Source organism: Aricia agestis, chromosome 9, assembly GCF_905147365.1.
Source record: "Aricia agestis chromosome 9, ilAriAges1.1, whole genome shotgun sequence".
NCBI lineage: Eukaryota > Metazoa > Arthropoda > Insecta > Lepidoptera > Lycaenidae > Aricia > Aricia agestis.
In genome coordinates, this window is record NC_056414.1 from 2,013,708 (window position 1) to 2,038,852 (window position 25,145).

Consider the following 25,145-nt stretch of genomic DNA (forward strand, 5'->3'; position numbering starts at 1 on the left):
TTTAGCCTAACTTTATTTTCTTTTTGTTTCTCTGTTTTACTGAAAAACATGTTGGGGCCTCCTCATCTAACGCCACACTTACTCCTTTGCGCTCGCTCTTTACTCTTTAGCGACCACAGATATATCTTGATCTATTTCTGTGTTGGCCCAATTCGACTTGATTGGGTTAGGTTAGATGGCTAATACGGGAGCGTAGCGCAGCATAGCTCCCGCCTTAGCCATCGTGGTTATTTTTTTGTGAACCACCCAGAAGTAGGAGCCCCGCGACGCGCCAGTTGTTTTTTCTTTTTTTTTTCTTTAGTAGCTTGTCAACCCCTAGAGTGCAGTTCCTAAGCCGGAGGCTTAATTATTTTACAATATATCGGTAAGGAACCCTTTGTGCGCGAACCCGACTCGCTCTTTGCCGATTGTTTATTATTATTGTTTATAAACTGAGTTACCATTCACTGTGCCAAAGTTTAGTCCATGTTAAGTTAGCACTTGATGATTTTTATGTGTTCTTAATTATAATATGAACATAATTTAATAATAATTCAGAAACTATTTCACATAAACGTTTCAAATTTGGCTCACATAATGAGACAATTGCGATATAAATATTATATTCATTTTGATCTAAATTTCATAAACACAGCGCAAAGGGTTATTCAGATATTCACGTCCGAAAATCTACATTTTTATCACTGACTGGCTGACCTATAGATCAAAATTCTAACCTAGTTCCAGATGATCCAGAAGGCTGAAATTTGGAATCCAGCTCGGTAATTGTGTGTTTTTTTGTTTTTTTTTTTTGTTTTTTTTGTTTTTTGATTTTTCCCTACGCTTGTAGGAAAAAAATCAAAAAACAAAAAAGTGCGAGTCGGACAGAGTGAAACTAGGCAAAAATTGTGTTTTTCGTATGGAGACCCCGTTAAATTTTTATTTTATTTTACTTTTACTGAAACATAAGACGATGAATATGATAATTTTGATAGTGTGTATCCCACATAGGGAATGCAATACCGGGATACCGGGATCCCGCATGCATTTTGCGGGACTAATCCCGGTCGAAAATTTAGCGGGATTCCGCGGGACTGGCGGGATTACAAAGAAGCGTGTAACTCTGCGCGCGGGAGTGCGTGAACTGGCTACATGCAGCCCGCTAAATAATTTACCTTCAATTCACCTAGAATTCACATTAAATGACAGTAATAATTGTACCGATCAGCGTGGAAGCTGAGTGAACTTTTTCAGCTGCTGGCTACCTTGTGTCGAATATCAGAAGCCATTTGGCAGACGACACAATTAATACCTTAACTTTTTTTAAATATTCCGTTACTTACGTATACAGCTTGGGCTGTATACGTAAGTAACGGAATCTTCGAGCACGATTTTCACCTATATTTAAAAAAATGAATATTTTTAATAAAAGATAAAAATAAATAAATAAGCGCGTTTTTTTAGTTTTTTTAACCTTTATTATTATTTATCCATTTAAAAAATTAGTTTTTCCTTTATTTTTCAAAGCTTAAGTCCACCTTGCGGGATCCCGCAAATACCGGGATCCAGCGGGATTGTGATGGTTAAGTCCCGCAAATACCGGGATTGAAATTATCTTGCGGGATTGCATTCCCTAATCCCACACTATCATAATTATCATTCATCGTCTTATGTTTCAAAGAAACCGACACCCCGAATTTAGGGAACTAATTTTCGAAGCAACAAAATGATTCAGCTTTTCGGACTAAAAATATGATACGTAAGCTCTTTGGCAATACGAACTATTCGATTTCGTTTTTCCTTTGAGGATTACAGTTGGAAATCTGATTTTCACGGAATTTTTGTGTTTTCGTTAATTTCACCGACTTTCGTCTACATTTTTAATAGACTTCTAATGGAGCTTTTTTGGGTTAGTTATTAACGAGTATAGACGAGATGGATTACTATTTGTTAATAGTTTTTAAAGTACATTGTGCTATTAAATGTTGCCTATATTATTTATCTATAGCTAGGCATATTTGTGTTGCACCTACATCAGCTTAAGTTTTTAATAAAAGCAGCGGTTCTCAAACTCGTTTTGTCTCGTTTCGGTGTTAAGGGGGCGACTAACCAAAAAAATTATACATCGTCCTTCTCTCTTCACACTCACGCCCGTCTTTCATATGCCAGGTGAAAAAGGGCGACGCGGAATCATCGCCAAGTTAGCGGGCAGTTATAGGTATTCTTTTTTTTTAAATGATATCTATTAAGTTATTAAAAAAATATGTAACACAATCCCTGCCTTATCTATAATTTAATTATACTAAAAAGTTTCTAGCTTTATTTTAATGTATTACTCGAAAACTAGCAGTTTAACGTGTTAATTATAGGTGATGTGGATGCAACTTCGTAATTTTTTTCTATCGAGAAAATTGTAATTTGTATGCTATCGTGTTTTTGAGTAACATAGTCACTAGTGTTAGTCCTGAAGTTTGCTGCATTTTTTTTTATGTAATAAGGGGGCAAACGAGCAAACGGGTCACCTGATGGAAAGCAACTTCCGTCGCCCATGGACACTCGCAGCAACAGAAGAGCTGCAGGTGCGTTGCCGGCCTTTTAAGAGGGAATAGGGTAATAGGGGAGGGTAGAGATGGGAAGGGAAGGGAAAAGGGGAGGATAGGGAAGGGAATTGGGCCTCCGGTAGACTCACTCACTCGGCGAAACGCAGCGCAAGCGCTGTTTCACGCCGGTTTTCTGTGAGAACGTGGTATTTCTCCGGTCGAGCCGGCCCATTCGTGCCGAAGCATGGCTCTCCCACGTATAATCCCACGCATCTTAATTTAACATTCAGTTTTTCATTAATATTGATATTACAGACGATCATGTAAAGCAATTTGATTTAATATGCGCCCTTAACTGAAAACTCAATACCTGTGTTACCACCGCTCTTACACTTCAGACACACAAGATATACAATTTAATAGCATAATGTACGTATATGAATGTATATTTTATTCAACAACATAAAAGATATTAATTTTCGTTTCCTTTCGCGGGGACAAGCGACCGAAATTGAAAATATATTCGACGCGAAACGTGTTACGTAGGAGGATTAACGTTGAAATGTTTCGTGACGTAGACGTGTTTGTTGTGGGATTCCACGTTACGAAGGATTTGGACGAAAATTTGCTTCTTCATATTAAAATTGATAGAATAACTATCTGGCGTGTTTTAGATAAAAATGTTTTAGACAAATCTGCATAATGTTGGTCTACTATAAAAGAAGAATGGTCCAAAATATCATGATAATCTAGACGAGGTACTCCATTTTATAGATTTAGCAGATCCAGAAACAAACAAAATTGCGGTACTAATACCACTGTCATCATACGGTATTCTTCACGTACGGTATTTGTGGTTGGTAACCGGTGTTGATCTTGGCCCACAGCCTACAGGAGTTGCGATGGTGACAGTGAAAATGCGGCTCGCCCCGCTCCGTCATAACGTGTACGAAGCTTAACGAGTCTAGATAATACTCAGCTGGCCAGTGGCTTAACAGGTCCGCGATAATTACACGAGGCATTTTAAAATGGATCCCACGGAGACCCTCGTCCGAGAGATTATATAAAATAATATACCTTTGGATTTTTAACTCCTGTAAAATTTTATAAAATAAAATGTAGCATTTAATTTCGATTATTCGAGATTCGATTCGATTCTAGGTGGCTCGTTACGTCATACGTGACGCATGTATCGTAATATAGCTCGGCTGGTTTTGATTTTTTATGTGCATTGATAATACATATCCAGCAGGTCTGAGGAACATCTACCTATATTTTTCATACGCAAAATATGACAAAACAACGTTTACCAGGTCAGCTATTTTATAAGAGTTGTATAACACAGACCAATTTGAACTTAAGGTTGAATTTGAAACAATTTCAACCTACACGATTGCAGGTTCTTGTTACAAAGGCACAGTGTTGGGTGGCTCTAAGTGGCTTCTTAGTACAGGGCTTAAACGAGAATGGTCGGTAATCTGTAAAATGGAAAACAACAATTTTAGATTTTTCATAAACTGTCTGAATTTTTTCTTTTACAGTAATTTTGTTGGCTTGGTTGTTTTTTTCCCGCGTGGGAAGCATTGATTTTTTGTGACTAAAAACTATCCTTTTTAATTTTATTTGCCTTCGTTGGTTCAGCGAATCAGGCCATCCCCTGAGTAAACGACCTTGACCATACATATGCCGCGTTGCCGAGATCGCACCAAAATCATATAACTTAGTTCAAAATTGACCTTAAAAAATTCAAACGGCGAATATGTAGTACATAAAATTGTCGATCTATTGTGTTTCAAATAAACGTAATTTGTAAATACGAGGGAGATACTGAATGTATGCTTGTATTGAAATAAATTGGTATTACTTTGGAAGCTTATAATATCATGAGTATAATAAACAAAAATAGGAAATTAATAATGGTGAAAGGAATGTTCATATGCTGAAGATTATTGCTGTATTTTTATTATTATTTTGTAGCTTTCAAATTATGAGTTAATAGTACTCTAGACGAAATTTGTAATAAGCTTAGAACGTGGCAAAATACCGCTTTTATACGTATTATACTGTAAGTATTTTCACCATTTTAGAATGCGGATGTCAATGACTAAAAAGCTGCTTTAAATAAATTCATTATTATTATTATTAGTAGTCGGAAGTGTCCCACTGCTGGTACACTATCGGCTGCTAACACTGCCGGCTATCTCCACACAGAGACGAATTTACGCGGGTGGAACGTCATTCTATTTTTTTGTCTAATTCCAAGTAATCTAAAATCTCCTTGATAACGTCTGCGTCCCATTTAGGCCGTTTAGTATGAAGATAATCTGTATACTGTTATATTTTTATATTGTGATTTTGGTACAATGCAAATTCTGGTTAACCCGTTACCAAAACAGTCCAATAAACTGGTTAGAATAGTAATTAGTTGAATGGTTATAAAGTTCTACATAATAATTATTATCTGTGTTGGTTAACGACTTAACTGAATGTAATTTAAGTTTAAATTGGGTTTAACATTCGATAATAATGGCAAATTTATGGGGAGATCTTTATAACGGTAGTTTGCTAAGGTAAAACTATTCATAATATTGCTATACCTGTAATAATGATCTTTTAAAACTGTAAGACTTGGTTCACACGGCACAATCCTGCACGTTTTTTTGCAGTATACCGTATACGTCTTAACATTCATACATATAGATTGTACTGCAACAAATCGTGCAGTACAATCGACGTGTGAATGGTTCTATTTACATTGTATGCACCACTGTTTATTCGTGACTTATACTGCAAGAAAACGTGCAGGATAGCTAGGATAGATAGCAAGGCATTGTCACTTTTGTAAAAAGATTAGTTTTTTATTTTATTTTATGTAATAAGGGGGCAAACAAGCAAACGGGTCACCTGATGGAAAGCACCTTCCGTCGCCCATGGACACTTGCAACATCAAAAGTGCTGTAGGTGCGTTGCCGGCCTTTTAAGAGGGAATAGGGAAGGATAAGGAAGGGAATAGGGAAGGGTAGATGTAGTGTATGTGCAGTGTATCTACATAGTAGATTCTTAACATTGTCTCATAAACACCAGTAGTGAGGATACAATCTATATAAGTCATTGTCAAATAGTCTAGAGTTTCAGTTGTATTGTGACAGTGACGGTGAATACTCGTAGACGTGCGCTCCGCAGTGGTACTGGGTGTGTTAGTGAGCCAGTGTCCCTAGGATTCTACAGTAGGGAAGGGAATAAGGTAGGGGATTGGGCCTCCGGTAAACTCACTCACTCGGCGAAACACAGCGCAAGCGCTGTTTCACGCCGGTTTTCTGTGAGCTCGTGGTATTTCACGTTTTTTTTAATGCAATACCAATTAATATAGGATTTGAATAAATTGTGTGTTACTATTATAAATTGATGAAAACGGATTAAAAGCTTTATTTAATGAAAGGCTTTACTTTAATTATTAATTTTTTAAAGTATTTTTGTTCAAGTACGAGTAGCTTTAAAATTGATAGAAAAATTAAGGTCTTATAATTCGTTGTGGGTGAATTATATTTATAACGTATTTTCAGAGGGAAGTAACCGCATGTGCAAATATCGTAGTGCCTGAGAGGTTATACAGAGTGTAAGGTAAAAAACTAAGTTAGTAACAAAAGTAAGTGTTTCAGCGCTGCTTCTTTCACAGCAAACTCTATACATGGGACACATACACACCCTAAAGTTTTCATCAACATTTTGTTTTACAATCTTCTTTAGTACTTTCTTAAGTACAGGATGGCTCACATCTTCAGGAAAGTAATTTTTTCGTCCAGATCTTCTTGAAGCCAGGCTTCCAGAATAGAATCTGCTCCGTCTTCTCTTAGTTTGATAAAGTCATGTTTTAGAGCCATTTTACAATTCTACAACACAAAAATAAATACATAATTTAAATTACAATTACATAATTTAAATTACATTAACGGTGGAAAATTAACATTTCAAAATTTTAATAAATAAAAATAATCTAAACATAATAATAATTTAGTGAGTCCCTGGGGCTCATTCGGCGTAATAACTCACCAAATATTATAGTATGTACGCACTCATCCTCTCGGCAGCATGTCGCCCGCGTCACTACAGCTACATGAAGGTACTGAGACGTAGTGGAAACTAGCTGCTAAGACTTTTGAATTATGGCCGTTTAAAATTTTGATGCGAGTCCCTGGGGGCTGGGACTCAGTCAGCTGGGACTGTGTCGGGCGACCGCTAATGTAGATGTTCGATTTCACAAAACATTATAGTATCGAGACAATCAGTGACATGGCGATACAAAATGCAAAAGACACTGTTGGCGGTCCCCCGACACACCGTGACAACAATTATGGACTAAAATGTCACTTTACACTTAGGAATTATTTAAACTTAAAGTCAGTAAAATATTATATTATTTCATTACTTTTTAAAGTTGTTTAGCGGGGGTTTTTTTAAATTTCTCAATTTAATTTTATTTCATGCTTTTTAAACTTGTGTTGGTTATAATAATTTCTATCAACAGGATCATATTATATCCCAATGAATACCATAGACATAGACAGACAGACAGACGGACGGACGGACGGACAGACAGACAGACAGACAGACAGACAGACAGACAGACAGACAGACTTGACTCCTAGATGACCTCCTGATACGCCATCATGCATTTCACGGAGAACATCCGGTACTCTCGTTCTTGGGACAACTATCTGAAGATGGAACTCTCTGCCGTTAGTCTTCTCCCATTTCCGGTAGAGTATTCCGTTTTGAAGTATCAGACTGTCCCATTGCGCCCAGTACGCCTTAGTGACAGCGCCAGTGGGTGCAACCTCACTCCAGATTGGCTTTACGTCACCCCGTTTCTTCCATGTGATGATGTGCCGAAGGTCGTCATCTCTTTCTTGAGCCTCCCTCATAGCATCATTCTCCCATGGACCCAAAGGACTTGTTCTCGTCAACTTTAATGTCACTTCATTAGATTCCTGCTTAACACAATGTTTGCAGTCGTCTGAACACGGCCTTCGTGAGAGTGCATCGGCATTCCCATGCGACTTTCCGCTGCGGTGTTCGGATTTGAAGTCGTACTCCTGGACTTGTTCAATCCATCGTGCTACTTGACCTTCTGGGTTCTTGAACTGTAGTAGCCACTTCAACGCTGCGTGATCAGTTCGCAGTAAAAACTGTCTGCCAATGAGATACTTGCTGAAATGTTGTAGCGTCTTTACGACAGCCAAGAGTTCTCTTCTTGTCACACAGTAGTTTCTCTCTGGCTGAGATAAAGATTTGCTGAAATATGCAATTACAACTTCTCCTTCACCCTGTTTTTGAAATAACACCCCTCCAATGGCTGTGTTGCTTGCATCCGTGTCGACTATAAACTGACCTTCAGGTTGTGGGTACCCCAGGATTGGTGTTTCACAGAGATGTTTCTTCATTTTCTGAAAAGAATCTTCAGAAGTCTCGTCCCAAATAAACTATCGTTTATCCTCTGTCAGCCGATGTAATGGCTTGGCTATCTCTGAGAATCCCTTAACAAAACGCCTGTAGTAGGAGCATAGGCCGAGAAATGCCCGCACTTCGGTTATGTTCTTAGGGGTTGGCCAATTTTGAACTGCTTCCAGTTTCTCCGGGTCCGTCTGGATTCCATCACTGGAGATAACATGGCCGAGTTAATTAACCTTACTCCTGAATAAACGACACTTTTTCGGATTCAACTTTAACTTGACCCCCTCTATTTTGGCGAAAACTCGTTCTAAGTTTCGCAAATGGTCCTCGAAGTCGCGGCCAACAATGATGACGTCATCCAAGTAGACTAAGCAAGCCTCTCCAACTAAGCCTGCCAGTACACACTCCATAAGTCGCTCAAATGTGGCAGGTGCATTGCACGATCCAAAGGGCATGACGTTAAGCTGCCATAAACCTTTACCGGTGGAGAACGCTGTCTTCTCCTTGTCTTTTGGATGAATTTCCACCTGCCAGTATCCAGATTTCAAGTCCAGGGTCGAGAACCATTTTTATACGCGAATTTTTATACGCGCAATTTAATATTATTATCATTATAGCACTGGATATTCATTATTCATGTACTTACCTAATATTATATTCTGATCTAATTGACATGCATAATGCAGACTACTAGTCATACAATATACATAATATAATAACAATATGCCGATTAGATCATGAATATTGAAATAAACCTAATTATATGGACACAATCAAAAATACAACCTATCGGATGCCGAATTTATTTATAGTGAGGGGGCGTGGCCAGTGGGCGTATCCCGGTGGGCGGAGCCAGTGGGCGTGGCTTCACCCAAAGTGGGCGGAGCCTGGTAGGCGTGGTCAGTGGGCGGAGCCAGGTGGGCGGGGCCAGTGAGTGGGGCTTGTCCCTTTAGTGGGCGGAGCTTGGTCCCAAGTGGGTGTGGCCTCCGCAACCCCTCTCTCGGAGTCAATGGCAGCAGCTCGCTGCGCCCTTGTCCTGACACTCCCCTTGAAGTCCTCTCTCGGAGTCAATGGCATCTCCAAATCGCACTTCTGACACCAGTTGTTACGTGCTAGGGTTCGAAGGATTTGGAGAGAAAGACCTGCTGACTCTCCTAAAGACTTTATTCACTAAGTCTAGGTCACACAAACACACACTAGGTCACAACACTTAGCACTAAGTCCAAACACTAATCACTAGGTCCAATCACTAAGCACTATCACTGTCCTAGGTCGTAGCCAAGTCGAAGGTTTCACTGGTTCACTCACTATTGATCACTTGTTGTCACTCCGAAATCGCCTTGATGATCGCTCGAACCGAACTGAACTGACAGGCTGTCTACCTGCGGCTTTTTATATGGCGAGACGAATTCCAGAAAGTTCCCGATTCACGTAAATAAATATTGGACTTTTCTAGAAGGTTCAAGTATGTTCTTGTGCATCTCACTCCATCTAGTATTGAGTAGGGGATTTAGGTTGCCTGTGTTCCCTCGGTAAGTTTCGCTAGTTTGTCGCTAGATGGCACTACGTGTCCGTATACCATGTACCGTAACAATATTATCGTTGAAACTAAGGTCGAATTTCGACCATTGGGCGATCTCTAGTAATAACAATACCCAGTTTCCGAGGTTGTTGACGGATATTGACGGACGCTTTTGATTGGCTAATGCCAAAATATTAACCAATTACTAACGCTGTTGATTTAATGATAAGAGCGAGCGTCACGGACGCTCTTATCTATTCAGATAATAGGTAATCGAAAGTAATAAAATACAACCCACTAACCTAGTTTTTAAGATCTTTATTACTAACAATTTGGGTCTTAGTAGCTCTCAATAAAGAATTTATTATTTATTTATTTATGAGAGCGTCCGTGGCTCCGTGGCCTGGTGGGAAGACCTTTGATTAGCACTGCAGGTTCAATCCCGGGTGGAGGCGTGTACCTATGAGAAATTTTCAGATCTCAAGTACGGATGCTCGTACGGTGAAGGTAAACATCGTGAGAAAACCCGCACATGGTTTGTCCCAGACGTATAACTGTTCCTTCCTCTGGACTAGGCCTAGTGCTTGGGCAACCATACGGACAATTAAAATTTTGTCCCAGGCACAGTATTTGAAGAGTGAACTTTGCTCTGAAAATAATGTTTAAATTAGGCCTTGTTTTTGAATAGATAACCCCCTTTTTTAAAAAACATTTCCTACTTCTCAGACTCTGAGCAATATTATAAATAAATTCGGCATCCGATAGGTTGTATTTTTGATTGTGTCCATATAATTAGGTTTATTTCAATATTCATGATCTAATCGGCATATTGTTATTATATTATGTATATTGTATGACTAGTAGTCTGCATTATGCATGTCAATTAGATCAGAATATAATATTAGGTAAGTACATGAATAATGAATATCCAGTGCTATAATGATAATAATATTAAATTGCGCGTATAAAAATTCGCATTATTTTAAGTTGTCTATTTCATTTTGTGTATAATTTTATAAGATATAATAAATTACTATGAAATGTAATTTAAAATTACCAAATTTTTAAAATTCTTTTATCGCATGGGAACCGTACATTTTTCCAGGCTAAAAAGTATGACGTCAAGTAAAAGTTTGGACCCCGTTGAACAGGCAAACAAATAAGCAAATCTTTCCTCCTAAAGATAAAAGAAATAAACTTTTATCCTTCAAGGATTTTTGTCCCCCAAGTAAGAAAATTATCTTTGCACAATGGTCAAAAATACAGCTGATCACTATCACCTGTAATTCGTCTAGAGTACTGTACAGCCTAACTGTTGACACAAATAATACTTCCACTCTGACAGGCCCCTAATAGCGTGGCCACATAGCTGCGGTACGCTGTGTCGTGGCAACAGAAAAACTCATTGTATGGTAGCGGTACCCAATTACTGTGTTGCGGTGTCGTACGTCAGCACAATACGAAAGTGTGTACGAAGGTGTGTATTTTTTCGGCTGTTTGTTACATCTTTACACGTTAACGGCAGATCCGATTTTGATTGGCATGGAGAAACTTTGATTCACGGGGAAGTCTTATAATAAGAAACTTTATAATAAGATGTGATTTGTATAAAATTCTGTTGCTCGTTATTTTGATTTGATTACACCTTATTCATTTATTTTGTAAAACGTCAAAGCGACGTTGATGCGGCAACGCACGGCAACGCAACGCAACGTGGCCACACTTTAGATGGGTACTTACGTAACTTTATCACGGGAACTTTTAATTCAGTGGAGTTTGCTCGGCCGTAACTCGTGCTGTACTAAGATCTCCGGGGTCGTGGTTTGGTTTTTTGGGTTAAATATCAGGGGCCGTACCACGAAACCGTTTTGAGACTCAAACAATCGTACGAGAATGCCGCGTCCTACTCTCACAAATGTGAAATGACGTTGTTAGAGCAAGACGCGGCATTCTCGTTCGTTTGTTTGAGTCTCAAAACGGTTTCGTAGTAGGCCTACAGACCTTTATGTTATACGACCGACCTTCTGTGATTTGTGGCTTCTGTGTCGTCCGTGAAACACCTCATTAATGTTTGTGTAAAGTGTATGTTAAATGTTTATAATTTATTTAGATTCTGGAATTAAGTACTCGGTTTGTTAAACATCAATATCTACGATTTAATATGTTTATAAGTAATTTTAACGTGTAATTATATATTTCTTACAGCCAATAAGGGTCAATTTATAATAGAGCAGAGTCGAAGCACAGCGAAGCGAATTCCCAAAAACTGTGCACGGAAAATTGAAACGACCACGAAAGTGAGATCAACCAGTGTTGGTCGGGCGCATGCCGCAATTCGCACAGATGCGCCCGATACGCGCGCGCCTTTTAAAATTCTCAGATGTAATATTGTGTGCGTTAACGCTTTGAAGTTAAGATTGGATTTGCTATGTTCAGTTTTGATACTTCGCTTCGATGCGCTTCGACTTTGCGCTAATATAAATTGACCCTAAGTTACCATTGCATAAATGGTCGCTGTTAAGAGGATACACCAGGGGCAAGAGAAATTGAAAATAGGTATTTGAAAATGTATTGCTGTCTCACCAATCTCAAGTCTCCCACCGCAGAGCGCGATAGAGACAACACGACAAAAGTTCTAATAAAAGAACAGAAAATCTTCGATTCGTTGTCCGCTAATTCCTTCTCCAAAACTTAACCTATTTAAGTAATTTTTTCATTAAGAATTAAAGCAAGGCTTGAGCTGTGTTCCTATGTTTTATTTTTTTTGTATATTCTAGCCAGTTTTGTTTTCTGGGTGTTTGAACACAGAGGAAAATCTGGCCATTTTTTTATGTTTTTGGACGTTCTTATCTTTTTTAATAATTAAATTATGAAAAAAAAATAAAACATAGGGACATGCTAATAGTGGCCATAGATATTCAGGAAAAAAATCATAACTCTACCGGCACTATCCAGGGAGGAAACAGGGGACAGCGTTTGTATGGAAAAACGGCGGTGTGGAATCCTCTTAATTAGTGCATTAGTGTCTTAACCCACAATTTTTTTTGTTGTTAAATTTTGAATGCAGTCTTGTTCTAAATCATCTACATCATCTACAGAACATAATTGCATTCATAACTCAATACGTAATTTTTGTGTGGGTTAGTACACGAATGCTTAACAGCGTCCAAATAGAGGTCTGAAATTTGTAAACTTTTATTGCACTCCAGGGTGTGTTACCCTAAATTTTGAAGTTGAAAATTATTTTCTTACTCAATAGTCAATTGACATTTTAATAATAATAAAAAAAATAAGCTACAATTATATACATAGTTCACCCCACATTCTTTGAAACGGACTCGTAAGATTATAATAAAAAAAGTATAAATTATACAGGGTGTAACAAAAATAAGTGATAATACTTTAGGGTGTGTATGTGTTCCTTGTGGAGAATTCACTGTGAAAGTAGCAGCGCTGAAAGACCAAATTTTTTTTTCTCTTTTGTATGGGCAAGGGCCCGAGCGTCACGAGTTTCCCCATACAAAAGTGAAAAAAAGTTTTGGTCTTTCAGCGCTGCTACTTTCACAGTGAACTCTCTACTAGGAACACGTACACACCCTAAATTATTATCACTTATTTTTGTTACACCCTGTATAAAAAAAGATTTTTACAATAAAGTGTACTTTAAAGAAATAAATCTTTCGCACTTTACACTGTGCGTAAGAGATTTATGTACCAAACTTTCGGTAAAGCTGTACAGAACTCGTACGAATTACTCAAACATTTTAACATAATACAAAACAAGTAATAAATCAAACTCAAGAGTTATCTTGAGTGTTAATTACATTACTCGCTATATCGCTAAAGTTTTAATCCACCTTATTTTGTACGCCTTATCTTAAGGGTAAGAGATTAAGGGGCTAGAGAAATGAAAAAAAAGTACGTGTAATATCTATAGCTGTCTCCCTTACCTCAAGCCTATACCGCAGAACGCGATAGAGACAACTGCAGAAAATCCAGAAAATCAACGATTCGTTGTCCCCTGATTCCTTCTCTTCTTCTTCTCCAAAACTTAACCGATATAAGTACTTTTTTCATTAAAGATTAAAAAAAGGCTTGAACTGTGTTCCTATGTTTTGCTTTTTTTGTATAATTTAGCCAAATCTGTTTTCTGGACGTTTGAACACAGCGGAAAATCTGGCCATTTTTTTGGGTTTTTGAACGTTCATATCTTATTTAATAATTAAATTGTGAAAAAAAAGAAAACATAGGGACATTGTATTAGTGGCCGTAGATATTCAGGAAAAAAATTATAACTCTACTAGCATTATCCAGGGAGGAAACAGGGGACAACGTTTGTATGGAAAAAAGGGCGGTGTGGACTCCTCTTAAATGCTAGATTAGTCAATAGGCACATTCAGGCACTTACAGCTTTACCGACAACTATCTCATAAAAATAATAATCATTGTACACTGGAAACTTCTGTATAAAATATCTAATATTATTAAGTATGTCTAATTTTATTATTTTTGACGCTACTCAAAACTGGATGAAATCAAAAAGTTAACATATTAAGGTATAAAAATAATATATTAATTAATTTATGGGCCTAATAGCCACATAAAGAGTGATTTAATAATTATTAATCTTTTTAGATACATTTTCTGTCAAACTCTTCATAAAATTAAAGTTACTATGTAATCAATAATATTTAAAAAAATCTGAGAGCATAACCCATAAAACTTTTCTGTAATTACTTTCAATAAATCTCGTGAAAGTAAAGTTACTTTCCGTACGTTACGTACAAGTGTACGTATTATGTCTAAATACAGTTATTTAGGACTGGGTTTTCCTTTCTGTACACTAAATTTAATCCCTAAAGTACCTTTTACGTGTAAATAGAATTTAAGATGGAATAGGCACAAACTTCTTAGCTCTTGAGTAACTCACCTCACAGCGGTATTCATATTCAGATTACACTCACACTGAATAGAGAGTGGATGTCGATTGTCGGTAGGGTTGTCAATTTATGAATTTCATTTCATTTTTATGAATTTAAAAAATAAAATCTACATAGATATTTCGAGTTTGTATTTCAAATTTTAAGTAGCAAAAACTAAAAAAAATAAATATGAAACCAACGATATTTAAAAAAATTAAACTACTTTTTAATTTTGTTACAAAAGTTAAAGTTACATTCGCTTGATAAGTTTAGAAAATGCATGTATTTTAAGTTAAATTTAACACCCACTCTTACCTAATTTGGAGCTTGATAATCTTGTGACTCGCAAAGGGACCTAAGGGAATTAAATTAATAATGTGTAGGTGTGATAATATTATGACGTGTGCAGAACGTACGTCCAAGTTCATATTATTAATATAACAATTTACATTACAATCCAATATTATATTGCCTATTTAGGGCCTTATCACACTGGCGATTAGCGAGCGAATTGAAAGCATCGCGATTGCGCAGCGCACACGCCGCGATGACGCCGCGATTGGGCGGCGTGCACACAGCTTGCCTCCGGCGTTTTGGACACTCAGCAGCAAAATAGATTCTAACGTCACTCCCAAGACGAGTCTACTATATATAATAACTAGATGAGGCCCGCAACTCCGTTGCGCCAAAATTCATTTAGTAAAGTATCCTATGTCCTTTCCCGGGACTCAAAGTATCTCCATACCAAATTTCAGCAAAATCGAATCAGCGGTTTAAGCGTGAAGAGGTAACAGACAGACAGATAGACAGACACACTTTCGCATTTATAATATTAAGTATATTAAGTATGGATATGGATATGGATAATCTGTGTACAAAATGGCGTACACGCCACGCCGCGACGACGCTGCGCTGTCGCGACGCTTTCAAATCGCTCGCTAATTGCCAGTGTGATAAGGCACTTAGGCTGCCACGTAGCGACGTCTATACGGAAATGTCAAGTTCGAAATGAAATGAAAATATTTACTTCTAAATAGGTTAACAAAGTTAACACTTTTAGAACGTCTACATGAGGCCTACCACGTTCGTTAATGAGATTCTCAATTATTGTTATTGTTTAGGCACCTTTACCACCCTACATGTTACTATTATAGGAGGAATCGAACCCACGACTGATCTACGCTTTAATGCTCTACATTCTGGAACACATACTGTTTCACCACTTCCTGATGAGTACCGGATAGGTTATCCACAACTTATCTGGTAGACACTCTATACTCTATCTGTCAGAAAGTTGTGGATAGCCTATCCGGCACTTATCAGAAAGTGGTATCTTATTTTAAGGACCTGTTTCACCACTTTCTGATAAAGTGCCGAATAAGCTATTCCCACCTTTTTTGATAGATTGTCCATACTTGATCTGTCAAGTTAATCGGTGGATAGCCTATTCGTCACTTATCAGGAAGTGGTGAAACAGGCCCTTAGTAAATTATGTTCAGTATTGATTGGCATTTGGCTCATTTAAAAAGCGTCGACTTCAGGTTGATTGCAACGTGAACCTAAACGATGTAAAGTGACGTAACCTGCGAATTTGGTCAAAATCCTCGGAGAGTCGGCACTCGGCAATAAGATGCGTCAGTAAAACAAATGGAAACGTGTCCGATGTTGATTAGCTCGCCCTCAGCTCATTACGGCGCCGATTTCATTTGTTCTGCGGGGCTAAAATGGTCACATTTATTAATAATTCCTTTCAATCAATTCAGCAAAGGAATTGTCAAAACTGTGAAACTGACAAATGTCAAATTAGTACGAATTACTAGACATGAATTGCAAGCAGACTTTTATTTTGCGATTTAAAAAATACTAATCATATTATGATTTATAATATGATTCTCCAAAGCGACCATTTAAGCCCCGGTGACCGTCACAGTCACAGATTCATTTGTATACAACTTAATGTATGCCTAATTTTTCGGCAGGGTTTTTCAAATAAGGTATAATAAGCCATAAAAATAAAGTTTAAAAAACTAAAGTAAGGATATAGAAATGTTTAAAGGATAGCCGTGGTCGTATGTACGAGTATGCCCTTTATTATATTAATATAATATAATGAATCTGTTTTGCTCTAGTAGGTGGCATACGACCACGGCTATCCTTTAAACATTTCTATATCCCTATAAACTGTTTTCTTGTTTCGTACTTTTTAGAGCGTGTTTTAGTAGTCGGGTTTTAGTTTTTTAAACTTTATTTTTATTTCAATTATTTTGGGGCTAAGATTCACACGATCTTAAACTATCCAACTCCTCAAATGATCGAGGATCATGAGGATGTTTTACAATTTATTTGGTTCTGATTCACTACCTGTTGCCCGAGACTTAGTCCGCGTAAGCATAGTATAATAATTTTAAAGGAGATGGATATTTTTTTTGCAAAATAAGTGTATGTTTAGTTTAGGGTACAATTATTTCACTTCAAATTTATAACCTTGTTTCTAAAAAAGGAGAATCAAAACTCAACATTAACGACGCGATAACACTTCCACGAGGGAGGGGGGGTTCGGGGGGCGCAGCCCCCCCAAGTTCTGGCCTAAGCCCAAGCCCTCCATATTGGTAATGAAATGATAGTCAAAAAGTGTAATATGTTTAGTTTAGGGTACAATAATTTAACTTTTAATTTATAACTTCGTTCCTAAAAGAGGGGAATCAAAACTCAACAATAACGACGCGATAACACTTCCAGGAGGGGGGGAGTTCCAGCTGAAGGCCAAGCCCGCCATAAAGGTAATTAAATGATAGTCAAAAAGTGTATGTTTAGTTTAAGGTAGCAGCCCCCCCCCCCCCCCCCCCAAGTTCTGGCCGAGTGCCAAGCATGTGGAGGACATGATAATTAATTAATGATACTCAAAAAGTGTATGTTTAGTTTAGGGTACAATAATTTCACTTTAATTTATAACTTTGTTCCTAAAAAAGAAGAATCAAAACTCAACAATAACGACGCGATAACACTTCCAGGAGGGGGAGGGGGGGTTCACCAAGGGGGGGTTTTCAAGTTCCACCTGAAGGCCAAGTCCTCCATATTATAGGTAATTAAATGATAGTCAAAAAGTGTATGTTTAGTTGAGGGTACAGTTATTTCACTTTTAATAATTCATAACTTTGTTCCTAAGAAAGGAGAATTAAAACTCAACATGGACATGGAGGGCACGGTAATTAATTAACGACACTCAAAAAGTGTATGTTTAGTTTAGGGTACAATAATTTCACTTTAATTAATAACTTTGTTCCTAAAAAAGGAGAATCAAAACTCAACAACAACGACGCGATAACACTTCCAGGAGGGAGGGGGGGTTGGGGGGCCCCCGTCCCCCCCTCGATCCACCCTTCCTATTCCCATCCCGATTTTATTATAATATGTATTTGTATAGATATTGTATTGAAGTGATTTATGAATTCTTGCAATTATCAGGTGATTGCTCGTAAACCCGTGAGAAATTACTAATAATGTTTACATTATTGAAATGTGCTAATAAAGCTCTTTCTTTTGAAACCCCACACGATATTGTCAGGAAAAATATTTTTTTTGTTCTTTACTTTCAGTCCCCTAGATGGTGCTACAGTCAATTTAACGTGATGTCATGTAGCTTATAACCAGTGGACAGTCAAGAGGCTTCTAACGATACCTCATTTGTCCAAATGCGTTTAGTAGTTTTAAAGTTACGAGGGAACAGATGAACATCCATACCCACATACATACATACATACATACATACATACATACCTACATACATACATACATACATACAGGCCAAAATTATAACCCTCCTTTTTGCTTCGCCGTAGTCGGGTAAAAAGGGGACTCAGGGGGTCATTCTGAACAACTGTAGTTCTACGACTTTTTACGATTTTTTCCATAGTAAAATGTCACGTAACCGGTTTCTATGGAAAAACCTTTTTATACCTTATTTGAAACATACTGTATTTTGTGCTAGACTTTTAGTGAAAGATGAAAATATCAGACGAAACTCAAAACTCTATCAGAGTTGATAACAACTTGTCTATAAAATCTATGTTCGAGTAGGTTATGACTTATGGACATAATGAATACAGAAGTTTTGTCAATAAAATGAATATAATGGTCTAAGAGCCGGTGGGAGGTCGACCTTCACCGATCTGATAACCAGATGAGATATATTTTTTTATCAAATAAAATATATAACAAATACTTATAATAATATTAATTGCATCAAAGTTGCTACGTCAGTCAAACAAAAGGAAAATGTTGTTATCGTTGTTATTTTATTATTGCATCAAATCGTTGTTCCATATTCGAATTTATAATGCATTATAGGAGTAATACGTACGAGAATTCTCATAAAACTTGCAATACGAATAAACAGAATAGTAAAAGTTTATTGGCAGATAAATAAAGCCTTTATATATCCCGGCTTCAGTAGCGCGGTAGAGAAACACCGCATTCTATTTTAAAATTCTGAATCACGTTTCTTATTATTTTAACTTTAAACCAAGAAACCAGTCTGAAAAATTCGATGTTTGTATTAAACTTTGTTACTGTGTCCTTGTGGCTTGGACTATAATAATATTTTAAAATTGAACGTAGCTAAAGTATTGTCAGCAAATATCACGCACAAAGTAAAGTTATTTTTAAAGTTTGAAAAGGATTTTTGTACTCACCTCAAAGTAGTTATTTAAAATCAATTAAATTATCTTTTATCACATTATTTCACACAAAAAAGGTTAAACTATAATTGCTCTTTAAGAAATTAATATTTAACTTTTGATCAAACTTAGGTACGTGAGACATGAGACCAGCCGAATATTTTTTTGGCCTGCCAAGCCTGACGGAGTACTTACGATACCTGTCAGCAGGGCCCGATCTAAAGCTCTGGTTTCCTCTAAAAGCGGTGCCGTCATGTAGCGGCCGTAATACAGCGGTAAATGAGGTCAATAGAACGTTGTCTATGTAAGCAATATGGCGCGGTTTCCTAGAGAACGGTAAGGCCCTTTTCCAGGCCGCCCATCTGTACACGGGCGGCCTGTGGATCAGCTATAGCTGATCTGCGAAGGGTATTTAGGGATGCTTTGGTATACCAAAGCATCCCTAAATACCCTTCGCATCCAATATAATAATATCTTCAGGATGATGCTGAAACTTCCCCGATTGCCAGCTGGGCATTTGCCCAGAGCAGCGATTATTCGGGGCGGCAAAATTTACTTATTCCTATCTTTCAACGTAGCCATCACCAACCAAGCTTGAGAATATACTTACGAAGAGGCTCACACTGAATGGTTTTATACCATATCCCCTTGTGCTTAGATCGCTCATCAAATTATTCTTTAAAATATACTTCAGGTTGGATATTGAAAATATTTAAGTGTTTTACTTAAATATGGGGGGAATGTAATATATAAAATACTTAAATTATTATATCATGGCCAACAAAACTTGCTCATGACTTACATAAATGGTTTTCTGTATTTAAATACATTCGCCGCAAATATTTTTTGCCGCCCTTTAAATACAGAAAACCATATAAGTCATGAGCAAGTTTTGTTTTGTTTATCAATTTTGTTTATCTTTGTCCGGAGAGGCTAAATAGCCCTGCCTGTCAGGACTTGGCTGGGGGGTCAAAACATTTCCAAAAAAGTACACAACTTACTTTCCCTGAGGAGTAATTTACAAAGTTAAAGTTTGTTTGTGAGTAAATTGTGTTTTCAAGCGAATCACGTACAAGCGCTGTAAATCGTCTGACCCCGGTCCGGACACTGCGCCTTCTCGATTTCATCTCCAATTCGTTTACTTTTGCTTTTACAGCTAACATAGTTAAGTGAGGTACGAGGTACGACTGTCGACTGACAGTGACTATATTTTCAGAGTTTGTAAGACGTAATTTATCTTGGATATTGTCAACCGGAAAACTGAGAGAACAGCACAATTTAAAACTTTGATTTTTAGGGTTCCGTACCCAAAGGGCAAAAATGTCTGTCTGTCTGTCTCAAGAACCGCTATAGCTAGAGAGATGAAATTTTCACAGATTATGTATTTCTGTTGCCGTCAAATACTAAAAACAATATAAATAAAATATTAAGGGGGGCTCCCATACAACAAACGTGATTTTTTGCCATTTTTTGCTCGATATAAATGATGGCAATAGATAGGCAAAATAATAAATTTTATTTTTATTTTAATAATGAATAAATTTAAATAAAATAAATCCCATACAAAAAACTCCTTTTTCCTATTTTTGTTCGATGGTACGGAACCCTTCGTGCGCGAGTCCAATTCGCACTTGGTCGATTATTTTTACTTCATAATATACATATATTATTAAGTAAAAATAATCGGCCAATATTATTAAGTAAAAAAAATTTGGGCTTAAATATTAAAGGAGTACCTAAAACTTGTAAGGTATCATCTTTGGTACTACTTAGCTGTGTCTGAAAATTAGTTGTTATGCTGGCAAAAAAATCCTATAAGTACAATAAACCTTAGATTTTTACTTAACTTACTTAACCACGGGCAAAAGTTATCTTTTATCTATTTTTGTAGCCGTCTAGTAACTTATGCCATATGTAAGTCGAAATGAAAATAAATAATAACATTCGAATGAAGAATCACTCGAGTGACCCGTCTGATATCAGCTTTAACAACAACTTTTAGCATTCATTTTATATGAAAAAATTGTTTAACGATTCTAAAATTTGATCGTTTATATTATAAAATGTAATATAATAATATTTGCATGAAAAAATATTCCAACTTGTATTCCAACATTGTTTGGTCGTTAGCCACGTCTCTGATATTATTTTACCTTTGCTGTTTCTATTCAATTACCGTTTGCACTACGCCATTTTGTTTGTGCACGCAAAATGCAACTCTATGTTATAAAGTTAAAGCTTAAATTCAGTTTTATCACGCCTGTTTTCTGCACTCAACTGTTTTCGACGCAAAGTGAACTAAATATATGAGAAATATATTTGTCTGTGAGTACAGTAAATACATTATTTCGAATAAATATTATATTAAATAGCTTTAAATTCTACTTGTTTTCATATTTCACATTTCTCAAAGCTTTAAAATAATTATTCTGATATAGCAGCTATTATGACGTAACAAAAGCTTAAGCCAATTACAATAAAATCGGCGAAGAGCGAGTTAGACTCGTGGACGAAGGGTTCCGTACCTCAATCGAGCAAAAATAGGCTGAAAATTGTTTTTTTTTTGTATGGGAGCCCCTTTTAATTATTTAATTTATTTAAATTTTACTATTGATTATTAAAGTACAAATACAACTGAGTATTTCGTGAATATTTCAAGTGCCTATGTGTTGCAGTTATTGATGTAGAGCGAAAAAGGCCGAAAAAATCAAGTTGGTTGTATGGGAGCCCCCCTTAAATTTAAATTTTATTTTATTTTCAGTATTAGTTGTTATGGCGGCAATAGATATAGACAATCTGTGAAAATTTCAGAAGTCTAGCTATAGCGATTCTTGAGATACAGCCTGGAGACAGACAGACGGACAAACAACGAAGTCTTAGTAATAGGGTCCCGTTTTTACCCTTTGGGTACGGAACCCTAAAAACTAATTTTATATAAAAACAACCTGACCCGGCAAGCGTGAGATACCATTATTAATGTACGAAAAATAGATTTTGACGACAGATTCTCAAGCCTACCCGATAAGTACACATAGGGTGAAGCCAAACGAGCGTAATTTTGTGAGTCGTGAGTCGCAGAATTTCTGCCGCGTAAATATCTTTTCATACAAACTATGACTCACAAAATTACGCTCGTGTGAATCAAACAGGACCCTTGTATGAAACCGAATGCAGCAGAATTTCTGCCAGCCGAAATTGTGCGACTCACAACTCACAAATTACGCTTACGGCTTCACCCATTAAGTCATCAAAATCAGTCAAGACTCAAGCCGTTTCGGGGGAGATAGACAAAACATCGTAACACGAGAATTTTATATAATACTAGCTGTCCCGGTGAACTTCTTGTCACTTTAAAACCACCCAGGACTTCTACGAATATTTTAAGACTAAAATCAGCCCAATCCGTCCAGCCGTTTTCAGTTTTAGCGCGACTAACACATTTGAAAATCCATTTTTATATATATATATATATAGAAGATGAGGTACTAGATGAATCGTGAACTTCGTATCACTTAACTCCAAAATTTTCTCACCTCATAAACCTCCCCTTGACTTCCACCAATATTTCAAAACTAAAATTAGCCAAATCGGTTCAGCTGTTCGAGTTTTAGCGAGACTAATAATATTTGAAATTCATTTTTATATAAATATATGAGTATGCGTACAAAGGCCCTGATAAAACAGCCATCTAAAAAAGGTTATGGTTGCTTTTTCGCATCTAATGTGATTTATGACTTCACAAATTAACCCTTCATCATCTGGGGCTTATTACTTGGGGCCTTATAGACCATAATTGATTGATATGAACAAGAACTGACGGACCATTTGTCTTAATCCTGGTAAGCCTAGATAATATAATAATGTAAGATTTACGATCTGTGTATGATTCGTGGCGGAGCCCGTGGAGGGTGATACTTTCTAACGTAAGGCTTATCTGTAGCTGAAAAAAATATATTTAATAGCTCTTTATCGACAGGTCACTTAATCGGAACTGCTGACTGCAGAATTGTAATTTACTGCAGCTGTCGATGCTAAGATAGCATGTATGAAAGAAGATTCGACAATCGCTGTCTTTATCTTATATTTGACTCTTCCTATGTTCTAGATAAAGACAAGTAAACCTCGTGAATTCGTTGTGTAATATTTTATAGAATAAATAGTAAGGGGGTTAAAATGATTTGAAAACTTTGCACCTTTATAACAAATACACATGTGCATTTCCAATTTCAATACGATAACTTTAAAGGATTTATTTATAATTTTAAAAGAAACTATGATAATATTTGAAATTGTAAAATTCAACGTTAAACGTTATAAAAATACCTAAATTTCTATGAACATTCATTTAATAATTCTATTGTTTCGTAACAATACTCCGAATGGATTTCCATCCATCAATCATGAATACATTCACTGCACAATTTTATTTGCCTAGTTAGGCAGTTTCATAGTTTCATATGGCTTTTTTACTTATGGTAGAACAATAATTTAAAAGTTTTGTTTGTCTTAAATTATTGTAACACTCGTTTATTCCAACTGGAACAGTATATTTTTAACCGACTTCCAAAAAGGAGGTTATAATATGTTCGACTGTATATTTGTTTTTATTACCCACTATACTTACTTACTAGTACTTACCTGACAAAAACGATTTTGTGTGAAACTATCTAGAAGTAGAAACTGGTACTTTTAAAACTGTTTCATAACAATTATTGGTTAATACTTAATCTATTAAGTTGGTTATGAGGAAAAAATAAAAAGTGTAGCTCCGCCGTGACAGCTTTGCGGCTGCCGTGACCAGGATTCGAACCTGGGTTACTACGGCCACAACGTAGGGTCCTAACCACTAGACGATCACGGCTGTCGGAGCGGGTGAAGGGTGGCTGTATCGGCGCGAGTCTCTCGCCGCAGACTCATCGCAATTAGTTCCGGTCTCGCCGACAGTTATAGCATGATGGTGATGTCGCAACACAATACGGCTAAATACAGTGGTCAGTGCACTCGAACAGTTCGCTCCACATTGCGGGTACTTGCAAATAGTCGCGTATTCCCGAATTCGATACCGGCGTCGACATTCGACTGCTACAGTACCCGCTCCGACAGCCGTGATCGTCTAGTGGTTAGGACCCTACGTTGTGGCCGTAGTAACCCAGGTTCGAATCCTGGTCACGGCAGCCCCGAGCTGTCACGGCGGAGCTATACTTTTTTACTATTTTCCTCTTTACCTACACTAGATTAAATGGTAACCTATACTAATTAAATAATTCAGTATGTGGCTGACTGTCAGTCGATCTGTTATCTTTTGACTTTTTAGTTTTTACATTTTAATTGCTAAACCTATTTTGATGACATTTTGTGATTAAAATATATTTTCTTTTATAAAATCAAGAGCGTGTGTTTATTTTGTAAAATAAATACGTCACGTTCTACACTTGGCCGCCTTTTTGAGACCGTTGTTTATATTTTCGAATATCTGCATATTTTAAGTCATGCGATTTTTCCACACCAAGCCTCTGAATGGAATAACTTATGAGGACATTTTAAACTCATCTATCTTCGCGATCCTCGCATTTTTCTAGCTTACATCAATATATTACATCAGTTAGGGCTTGAAAGGAAGATACTAGATCATAGATTTAGGTCTTAGATGAAATAATGTACTTACTGTATGTTGCGACTTGCGAAACTGCTGATTTAGTCTAACATCGCCATAGAAAATAGGAAAACAATTTTACGCAATATTTATCAGTAATTTTAGCTGTGAAATATCCAGTATATTATCATTATCTATCCACCATGCAGTAGCTGTATCCAGCATGGTTCTATCTAGTCCAGGATCCATTATCCAGCCTCTCACTACTGCATCTATGTACCATTGATGAAATTCATTCATCATAGTTGCAACTGGTGGGCCTTCGTCTTTTGGTCGGGTTGTCTTTAATTAATGTTGTTTTTGATCTGCCAGCAAGGAATATACCTAATGGAACCAAATAACGTAGGTGCACTTTTATGAATCAACTTCTCTGATATTACCTATGTCAGGGTTATCTGGCAT

General features: G+C 36.9%; 1 protein-coding gene and 2 non-coding genes across 3 annotated transcripts in view; 2 read left to right on the forward strand and 1 right to left on the reverse strand.

Annotated features, from left to right (window-relative positions):
• LOC121730639 (galanin receptor type 2) overlaps nucleotides 1–25,145 on the forward strand; it is an 88,845-nt gene that overhangs the window by 14,513 nt on the left and 49,187 nt on the right. The gene's annotated exons all lie outside the window — the stretch shown is intronic.
• Trnah-gug lies at nucleotides 23,880–23,951 on the reverse strand. Its single transcript has one exon. It is a non-coding gene; the product is annotated as a tRNA-His (tRNA).
• Nucleotides 24,193–24,264, forward strand: Trnah-gug. Its single transcript has one exon. It is a non-coding gene; the product is annotated as a tRNA-His (tRNA).